Here is a 10,341-nt window from a genome sequence, read left to right as displayed (position 1 = left end):
AGTCAGATCCTCAAGACTAGTACTCCCACCCACTCGGTTCCACTTTGTAGGAATTCTTGATCTCTCTCAAAGATGTGATTGACAAAAGTATACCTTGTACCAACAATTTTCTCTTAATGGTCTGTAACCCGGGACAAGTTTGAGAATGGCAATTCTTACAAAGAACCTAGCTTACGTACTCTCCTCTTATGTGCAAATGGACTTTTTACCTAACCCTACACGAGCCATAGAAATAATCTTCCTTTGAAGGTCAACGGGGAGTAAATCCCATAAACTAACAGTGGGGAATATTTAGGTTTCCATCTCAAAATTGATCTTTTCGACAACATGCTTACTTCCTGTAGACATTTTCACTTTCGATCTACTAGAATTCCTTCCAAAAAGATCCCTTCCTTTACCATGAAGTGACACTTTTCCCAGATTCGAACTAACTAAGTTGGTATCGCGAACAACGTTTAAGGACTAAGGAGAGATGATGCAAACAATCCTCAAAAGGACATGTGAATGTCTTCTCTTGGTCCTCAGGGTGAATATAGATCTGAAAGTATCCTGAGTAACCATCAAGAAAGCAGTAGTAAGCTTGTCCAGCTAATCTTTCTAATATCTGATCGATGAAAGGCAATGGAAAATGATCTTTCCTTTATGCGCTATTCAACTTCTTGTAATCGATGCAAACTCTCCATCCAGTCTGAATCCTGGTTAGAATCAACTCATTGTTCTCATTCTCGATTACTATGGTTCCGGACTTCTTCGACACATCTTGAACTGGACTAACCCATTGACTATCAGGGTAGATAATGCTGGCATCAAGGAGTTTGACGTCCTCTTCTCGAACTACTTCCTTCATTTTCGGATTAAGCCTCCTCTGTGGTTGCTTAGAAGTATTGGAATCCTCTTCCAAATGAATCCTATGTTGAACTATCATAGGGTTGATCCCCTTGATATCATCAATTGTCCAACCTATAGCTGACTTGTGTTCCTTTAAAAGTGCTACTAACCACGGATTCTGCTCCCTCACCAAATATGATGCAATGACTACTTGGGTAGGTTCCCAAATCTCCCAAGAAAACATACTTGAGTGTAGACGGCAAAGGCTTCAATTCTAGCTTAGGCGGCTCATTCTTAAACTCTTTATATGGTCCATTAGGCATTGCCTCAACACTAAGTTCCTCACAGTCTGAGTCTGTCAGAGCTTTCAACACTTCGTCAGCAAGATATGAATGAGTCTGATAATCCTGTGCTAACGCTTCAATCATACAAACCTCGTTCACAGCACACACCTCCTGTGGTTGCTGTAAAGTATGGAAAATATTGGTTTCGACTCTCATATTACCAAAGGATAACGTCATATTACCATTTTGATAGTTGATGAGTGCATTTGCAGTGGCCAAGAATGGTTTGCCTAGAATGATTGGTATCTGCCTACCAGATGTAGGTTCTGTGTCTAGTACTATGAAATCAACCGGATAATAGAAGTCTTCGATCTTGACTATGACGTCTTCAATGAGTCCTCTAGGTATCTTCTTCGATCTATCCGCCAACCGTAAAGTAACATCGGTCGGTTTTAGATCCTTCAAGCCCAACTTCTGAGTAGGCTAAATGTGGTAGAAGATTCACACCGGCACCCAAATCTAATAAAGCTTGTTCCTCCAAAGAATCTCCATTCTGCATGTAACAATTGGACTTCGGGATCTTTTCGGCCACAACCGATAGATTCTGTAGGTACGATGAACATCTTTGAGCGATAAAAGCTTCTTTCGGAATGTTGGTCTTCTTCTTTACTAGATCTTTCAGGAACTTGGCATATGAGGGAACTTGCTTGATGGCAGTCAGAAATGGGATATTAATCTGTAAATTCTAAAATACATCGCAAATCTCCTTGTACTGGTCATCTTTTCTGGTATTCACTAGTTTCGAAGGAAACGGTGCTGGCGGATTCTTCAATATCGGTTCTCTTCTTTCGGCTTCGGTTGGCTTGGTAACAAATAGTGGAGTGACAGGTGGAGTCACTCGTGATGGCTTCTTCTTACTTAATTCCACAGTAGTTCCTTCAACTTCTTTTGCAACAGTTTCTTCAGCAGGTTGCACAACACTAGATATATCTGGAATGTTAGAACTGGGTGGGATGGTGGGGACATAAGTTACCTTAGGCTCCGCATAATCTTTTCCTGGTTCATAGACAATCCTGTTATCAACTTTCTTGCCTGACCTCAGAGTGGTGATAGAATTAACTTGGGCATTCGACTGAGTAATCTCCAGGTTATCCACCTGCAGGACACCTCTTCCTTTCGGATTTGGCTCTACTGGCTTGGTAATGCTCCTTTTGATCTCTCTGTCAAGGCGGCAGTGATTTGCCCTATCTGGCCTTGAATGACACTAAAGTTATTCTCCAACTTCTGGGTTCTTTGATTTGTTTGTTTCAGCTCATTGACAATGGTGGTGATAGCTTCTTCCAGATGTGGGATAACTGCTTTTTCGACCGGGCGTAGGGGCAATATATCCACTCATAAGATCCGTACTAACTCTCTGTTTGTGTTGGCTTGGTATTGATGGTTCGGTATGATGTTGTTGATTTACGTATGGTTCTTTGGCGGTTTTGGAACCGATCATCGGTTATTTCGAACCGATTTTGGTGATTCTAAAATCTCGGAGGAAAATTCCTCGATTTGTATTTTGTGGCTTCCAATAATTACGTCCACGATTGAACCGGTTATTTCTTCCTAAAGAGTTGATACTACATGCCTCCGCATTAGTATCCGTGATAGTATCTAACACTCTTGATTGGTATGGCCTTCATCGAACATAGCTCACAAATGGTATAACAAGGCTTGGATGGTGAGGTTTAGCTTGGAAATTGTTTGGTTTTGGAGGATTCATGGAGAACCGATCAAACTTCTTGTTCAGATTTTCAAGTCTGTTGTTAGGCTTGCCATAATTGATAGCATTGCTTGATTTGGGTCTTCTTGAATTTGGTTGCCAAATTTCTTGGCACCCCTCCACTCTAGCTACGCCCTCGTTGCTAGTACTCCATTGTTGAGTGTCTTGACTAAATTCTCGAGAAAGTTGTAGGCTTCCTCTCCATCCAATGATGTAAACTTACCTTGATGCATTATTGGTATCATCTGCTTGTTCATAGTAGAAAGTCCTCGAAAGAAAAAATGAGCCGGTGTGCTCTTATCATAACCATGATGTGGACATGAGACTAGCAGATTATTAAATTTCTCCTCGGCTTTGATGATATTCTTGATCCACCTTCCCTTTGAAATTGTCGATGGCTTCGCTGATGGCATCCGCTCTTCGGGGGGTGGGTAGAACTTGTTCATAAACTTTGTTCTCAACTTCTCCCGGTTGTTGATTGAATTGATCGGTCAGGCAGCTTAACCATTCGGATGCTTTACCTTCGGTGAGAGTGGAAAAAGAATTAACTTGATACTCTCATCCCCGATATTCTCGGTTCTTGAAAGTTAGAGGATCGATAGAAATTTGTTCATGTGAACATAAGGTGAACATTATGCGAACCATTGAACTTTGGAAGCATAGAGATTACTTCTGCTCTAAGTTCAAACTGGTTAGCTTCTGTCTCTGGAAAAACAATACTGCTTGGTGGGCCTCCAATGATTGGTGAATAGAAATCGCTCAGCTTTTTCCTCTGTTGTGCTTGCATGGGTGGGATAGCTTCAGGATTATTGGTGTCCAAAACACCTCTATCATTGTGTGCGGCCATTGTATCAATCTCGTCTAGTATTCTTATGAGTCGGTTGTTAAACCTTGTCCACTATTGTGTTCTTACTGGACGATGATATGGACGACGGGGCATACACTAGAAAATTCTATGCGAAAATAACAAAAAACTATCCTACTATGCAACTATTCTAAATTATACTAGAATGTAAAACTACTTTTCTTCAACTGGGTTGGACTTTGCAGCTAGTATCTCGCCCGTTGTCTAAAGCTATCTCTTCTAGGGTTATGGTGAATCACTTGGATTGCTTAAGTACCACTGCCCACAGACGATAGTCCGTTTGTCAAGATTCAGACAAGAAACACTAGAGTTTGATTTTTCGCTGTGTTGGCTTACAACTTCAATTGTTGAAAAGGTCCTAAATGCAATTATACTAGAAAGCAATAAAACTAAACTATGATGCAACTATACTAAGAAAGCAATAAAAAGAATGAAGATTCGACTAACCTGGATGGTAGATCTTGTCTTCGAGATGTCATTCAAGCTTCTTTCTTTCTTAAAAGGATGGATGATGCGGCTAAAATTACCTCAAGATCCAAAATTCTAATCTTGAAAGAAAACGTTAAACATAGACAACTTAAAATGGCAGTGGCGCCATTGACACTTCCTCTTTTTGTGTGTGTAGATGAGATGATGGGTGATGTAGATAGATGATGATCGTTGAACAAATAGAAGCGTATCAAAACCTAATTATCCCTCAATAAGTAAAGGATGAGTAGGGTATCGTTCCACTTTTAAGTGTATGTTATGTGAAGGACAGGATTTGGAAAGGGGTTTGAGGGATTAAAAACTAATATTGTAGAGATTGTAGATTCTAATGCTAAACTAAGCTAAACTAACTAAACTGTTGAGAATTTATAAGAGAGGGAATTCAAGAGATTAGAATCCACCAATACTTTTGATCTATGACCTTCGCTTCATGGTTGTTCTTACAAGTAGACTACAATTAGGCAATCGAATTTTGAGTGCCGATGCCCTCTTGGATCTAAACATCGTTAACAATTAACTCTACTTAAGGTTGTTCCTATGTTTATGCTATTAATATCTTCTTTCCTTTTATGTAAGCTTCGGGCAGCCATTTAATGTATTACCAAGAGCAACATCAAGGAGTACTTCCTAATAGGTGCCATTCAATAAATCACCACTTAAGGCAAACACAAAGAATACTTCCCTAGGCAGCCACTCCCCGAGCACCCTTCTAAGGCAACACAAAGAATACTTCCCTAACTCTAAAGAACTATACTACTAGAAGAAAAGTAAAGAACACTAGCATGATATTAATATTGCAAAACATAAACCCTATTCTATACTTCCATCCCCTGGTGTGGGCAATGGAACTAATAACTACAAACATAAAGAACTAACCTGATTGAAGAACACCATGAACCAGAAGAATCATTAAACCTTAAGCACTGGCTTCATCTTCTCCCTTGAAGGAGAAGATTAGCCTTCCATAAAGAAGGAAGAACAAGAAGAAGAAGAGTTGAAGAACATAAGACTAGAAAGACTAATTTATTAAGACTCAGCTAGTTAAAACCGATCTTTTATTATTAATCTCTCTCGCCTCAAGAGGAGACAAGAATATAAGTGAATTGGCCAATTACATGAGGCACTTAGGTCCTCTATTTATAGGGGTTACAATGAGCTCTAGAAGCATTCCAAACCGTCATTTGTTTCCTAATACAAATAGACTTCTTCCAGAGTCCGACTTCGTCTTCAAACCGAGAAGGAATTGGCTACGATTGTCGATTCATGCGCCGGACGCATTATTCATGCGTCCCATACTTAATCAATGCGTCTGGACGCTCGATTTATGCGTCCCAGATGCAATCAATGCGTCTGGACGCTCGATACATGCGTCCCAGATGCATAAGCTGATTTTCTCTCTTCTGCTCTATCCTTCTATCCTCTTTTGCGGGCTTTGGTCCAAGCAACGAATCCTTTGGCCTTGGGCTTCCAAATAGACTTTAAAATAGGTCCAAGTCGCATCTTTAACAACTCCAATTCCTTGGCCTTCTCCATGATTGTCCACGGACCTCCCATGTGATCCTTAATGCTCCGTATTGCTTCGTTTTACCCCATTTTCTCTAATATTCAACAAAACTCTCTTTTTCACCTGTAGAATCTTAAAACACAACTTATAAACACTATTAGTCCACTAAGATGGCTAAACAAGAGGCATAATCGAGGGTTAAATAGCACTTTTTGAGCACTTATCACCGAACCCTAGGCAAGAATTTAGGCCTTCTTTGGATTGACATAGCTAAAAATTCTTACCTATCACAAATTCAACTGCTAGTGACTCCACTGAACCTTGCATCAAACCTTTCGTTTTCACCAAAAATTCCTTACCCATCTATTAACCTCAAATAAAAGAACCTACCTAAATGATAAGTATGAGAAATAGGATGAAATGTAGAAAAATAAAGAGAAACACTTGTCCCAAATAAAAGTTAGTTACCTGCTTTAGGAAAGAAAAATAAAATCATGTTTCTTAAGCCTTGAATATATATATATATATATATATATATATATATATATATATATATATATATATATATATATATATATATATATATATATATATATATATATATATTATTATTATTATGACATAAGGCTTAAGAGCAAAGTAGGAAAACTCAGGTAGAAGCAAGAAAAGAAAACAAAGATTTCTCTAGTGTAAATATCTTGAAGATCTTATTCTCTCATACTTGTCATTTTTGATTTTCTATTTCCATTTTCTTCTACACCACCACCTAAGCCCCACAATACCTAATAAAGACCTCTAGCTCAATTAGGAGTAGGATTATGTGATATTAAGTAGTAGATGTGATCGATCGATCTCGGCTCCTATGTTGTCATCGATTATGTGAGGAAACGTGTGCCCACTGCACACTGGAGTTAGCAAAACTTGAGTGGAAAAATGATGAGCGAATTTGTGTTTCGACACATACCTGTGAGAACCCATTTAGGGAAACTCTCCAAAGGATCCAGAAACGGCATTGCTTGTACATTTCAATGTAAAGTTCACTGTATGCATGTTCATATGTAGATGTTCTAATTATTGTATGCATATTAACTTAAGTTTCAAAGGAATGAATCCTCGTTCCCCGCTAAGGAGATGTATAGATATCTGAGATTAATTTAGGAAACAAGCTTTTGTTACTGAGTCGTTGTAGTATAAATGAAGTTTGTGAGTATCTTCTTTGGAAAACTCTCACGAGATATGAGCAGCTTACTTGTCGCATTTGGAGTCCTGGTTCAAGAGGGGTCACAAACTTGCATTGGACACTGCGCATGGACCCACTATGTGGGCCCACAAGATTCGATGAGTTATCATGCAAGTCAAGATAAAGGTGAAAATAATTGGCACAAAGTTGACACCTTGCATGTAATTAATGAAGTTGGTTGGATTTAGGTGATAATTATGGAAAATAATGCAAGGTGTCAAAAGGGGTCTTAGTTTTGGATAAGAATGGAGTGAATAAGGGGGATGTTTCACGTGGGAGAAGGGAGAAAGCTCTCTTATGTATTAGGGGGGCTGTTTTGAGAGCATTTACTTCTAACTTTTGACTCATTTTTCTTTCCTTGTTTAGTAAGTTAGTTTTTTAGTTTTTGGTTTTATGTAAAAAAGTTTGTAATAGTGTTAATGGTGAACACTTTTAGTTTTTGAATAAACTTCATCATTTTTTTAGGTAAAGGAGTGTTTAGTTTTGCTTTTCTTTCTTCCTTTCCCTAGCTTATTAGATTATATAACTTATATTAGCTTTCAAACAATCCAAGGATCATGAGCTAAAACCCTCCAAGGTGGAGGGTTAATGATGCTCATGTGAGGATTCGTATATGTCTTAGAACTAGGATCCACTGCATGGACTTAAGGGCACATATAGCACACTACCCCAAAATGGTAGTGTCCGACCAAACTTGAGGCCTGGAAATTAAGAAGTACTCGCGTGTGCCTCCCTTTTTATGCCTAGGCTAGCCACGCACGCGGGTCTTCGTTAACCTCTTATTTTCATAGTTGACAGGAATATGTTGTATGAGTCCAGGAGTTGAGATGAGATTTCATAGATGAAATCCCAGGTCAACTCTTTATGCTAGGGAAATAGACATAGAGATGTGTTCATCTCGCTAGGATCGACGTTCTATCCGTTTCGGGTTTGATAATGAACCCAAAACGGCTTAGAGATGGTAGTAATATGAATTTTAGGGAGTATAACGAGTCCTTGCATGAAAATCATGATCCTCTACTCTTTCTTTCTCTTTAAATTACAAGTTAAAAATCTTAGTTTTTCTGTTTTTGTTGGTATTTCGCATTTTAAGGTTCTGTTAGGATTTATACAAAGCACATCTTAACTAGCAAATAAAAATGAAACTTACTAGTTTTTTTTTTTTTTTTTTGATAGATAAGCAAGGTTTTTAAAGAGGTCCCTTACCCCTTTTCATAAAATTAATAAATAAATGAGCTTATTACATTCTTGCATATTCCTTTCCTATGGCATCCTCATATACAATTTTCTTAACATCTTTAGAGAATGAACTAGGTACTATTTCTATACATCTAATAGCAGGAATGTTGGCAGCTAGTGCATCTGCCAACTTATTAGCCTCTCTGTATACATGAATAACTGAAAATTCTTCAAGCTTCCCTACATAGCTGTGTATCTCCTCCATTGTGTGTTTTGCCTGCCATGGGTACTGTTTGCGGTCCTTCATAAATGAAACAACATTGCTTGAGTCCGTTTGGGATTTTATCTTTCTTATGTTGTGGGCTTCTGCCAGTTTCAGTCCGTTCAGTAATCCCTGTAACTCAATGAGCGCAATGGTTTTGTTCTCTGTTCTCCCATGCGAACTTACTAGTTTCCTGACTTAGAGCATAAGAAAGTTGTAGCTGTCCTAGACTTTAGGTTGGTTCGAATTCTTACTCGGACTAAACGCACAAAGATACGTGAGTAAGGACTTGATTATACACCGAACGGAGTAGAGAACCCGATCTTTATACCGCAAAGTCTAGATATCACTATGTAGCAAACCATTTTCTGGATGATACATACTATATATATATCATCTTGTTAAGCCCCATTACCACTTGGTTCTCACCATTCTTACTGGAAGTTTTGGTCTGCCAAAGTAAGGATGATAGATATTATGTAGCATACCATTTTCTAGATGATACATACTATACAACATCCTGTTGATCCCCATTATCACTTAGTTCTCATCATTCTTACTGGAAGTTTTGGTCTGCCAAAGTAAGGATGACACATACTATGTAGCATACCATTTTCTGGATCATAAATACTATATAGCATCTTGTTGAGCCTCATTATCACTTGGTTCTCACCATTCTTACTGGAAGTTTTGGTCTGTCAAAGTAAGTATGTATCATCCTTACTTTGACACGTGGTTAAACACGTAAGGTCTCCGTTAGACAAATTTGACGGATTGGGATGGAAAATAGATGGAGGTACTAAATTGAATCAAATTAAGAGTTCGTGGTACTAATAGGCGAGAAACAAAGTACAAGCACCATTTAGGGAAAAAAATGAAAATACGTGGTACTAAATAGTCATAAACTCTATTAAACAATAAAGTTTAGGGCAACGTAGTGTAAATATGAAGTTAAACCTGTTACTCAAGCGATCATATAGCACAGAATTGTAAATATGAAGTTAAACCTGTACCATGGACAAAGACTACATCAAGCAATTTGTACTAGGGACTTTTGCAATAACCTATTAGAAGATTCTTAGTATTCTCAGAATTGAACTGAAATTGTTATGCAAACTGAAACTAAAATACAAAGAATCCATTACATTCCAGCAAGTTTTTTTAAAAAAAGGATTAACCGAAATACAAAGAATCCATTACATTCCAGCAACTGAAATACAAAGAATCCACAAGTTGTTACTAAGATAAGCAAAATGGATTAACCAGCAAGTTCACAAAATGGATTAACCAGCATAATTACATTCACCACAAGTTCAAAAAAAACGCAAGACAAAGAACTTGAAATCAACCACTCATCTAATTTTACAATAAAGCTCGAATTCTTTTGACAAACCATCGTCGTCAATTTCAACTGTAATTTTGACTTTTTTATCTTTTTTTTGAAGACGAGGAAGGGGTGACTGTGGAAGAGCTTGAACTCGCTGCCAATTCAATGTTGCTCCTTAACAAAGCTAACAACATATCCAACCATTCGAAATCCTTTCCACACTCGGTGCAATTCAAGAATTTTCTACCTTCATTTTTATTTTTCTTCATTGTTGTGTTAACCTTTCTAAATCCCCGCGCAATTTAGCTGTCTGCATCTTAGATTCTCCAGAGGTACTAATGACAATGCTCTTGCGTCTTCTAACCATTGGAAGTCTTCGCAAGCGCAACAGATCAAATTTTTTTCCCCAAGAGATTGGATTTGGATCGACTGTTTCAGGATCCTACTTCCACGACATTTTCGAATGCAACAAGGCATATATAGACAACCAACAACATTTTTCTGATGAATGAGTGTTATCACCACACACCTATTGCACAGAGTTCTTTCCGTCTACAGTAACAAAAATCCAAACAAACAAACATCCATTTAGCTACAG

The sequence above is a fragment of the Coptis chinensis genome, chromosome 1 (assembly GCF_015680905.1).
Source record: "Coptis chinensis isolate HL-2020 chromosome 1, ASM1568090v1, whole genome shotgun sequence".
Classification (NCBI taxonomy): domain Eukaryota; kingdom Viridiplantae; phylum Streptophyta; class Magnoliopsida; order Ranunculales; family Ranunculaceae; genus Coptis; species Coptis chinensis.
This window is presented reverse-complemented; position numbering follows the sequence as displayed.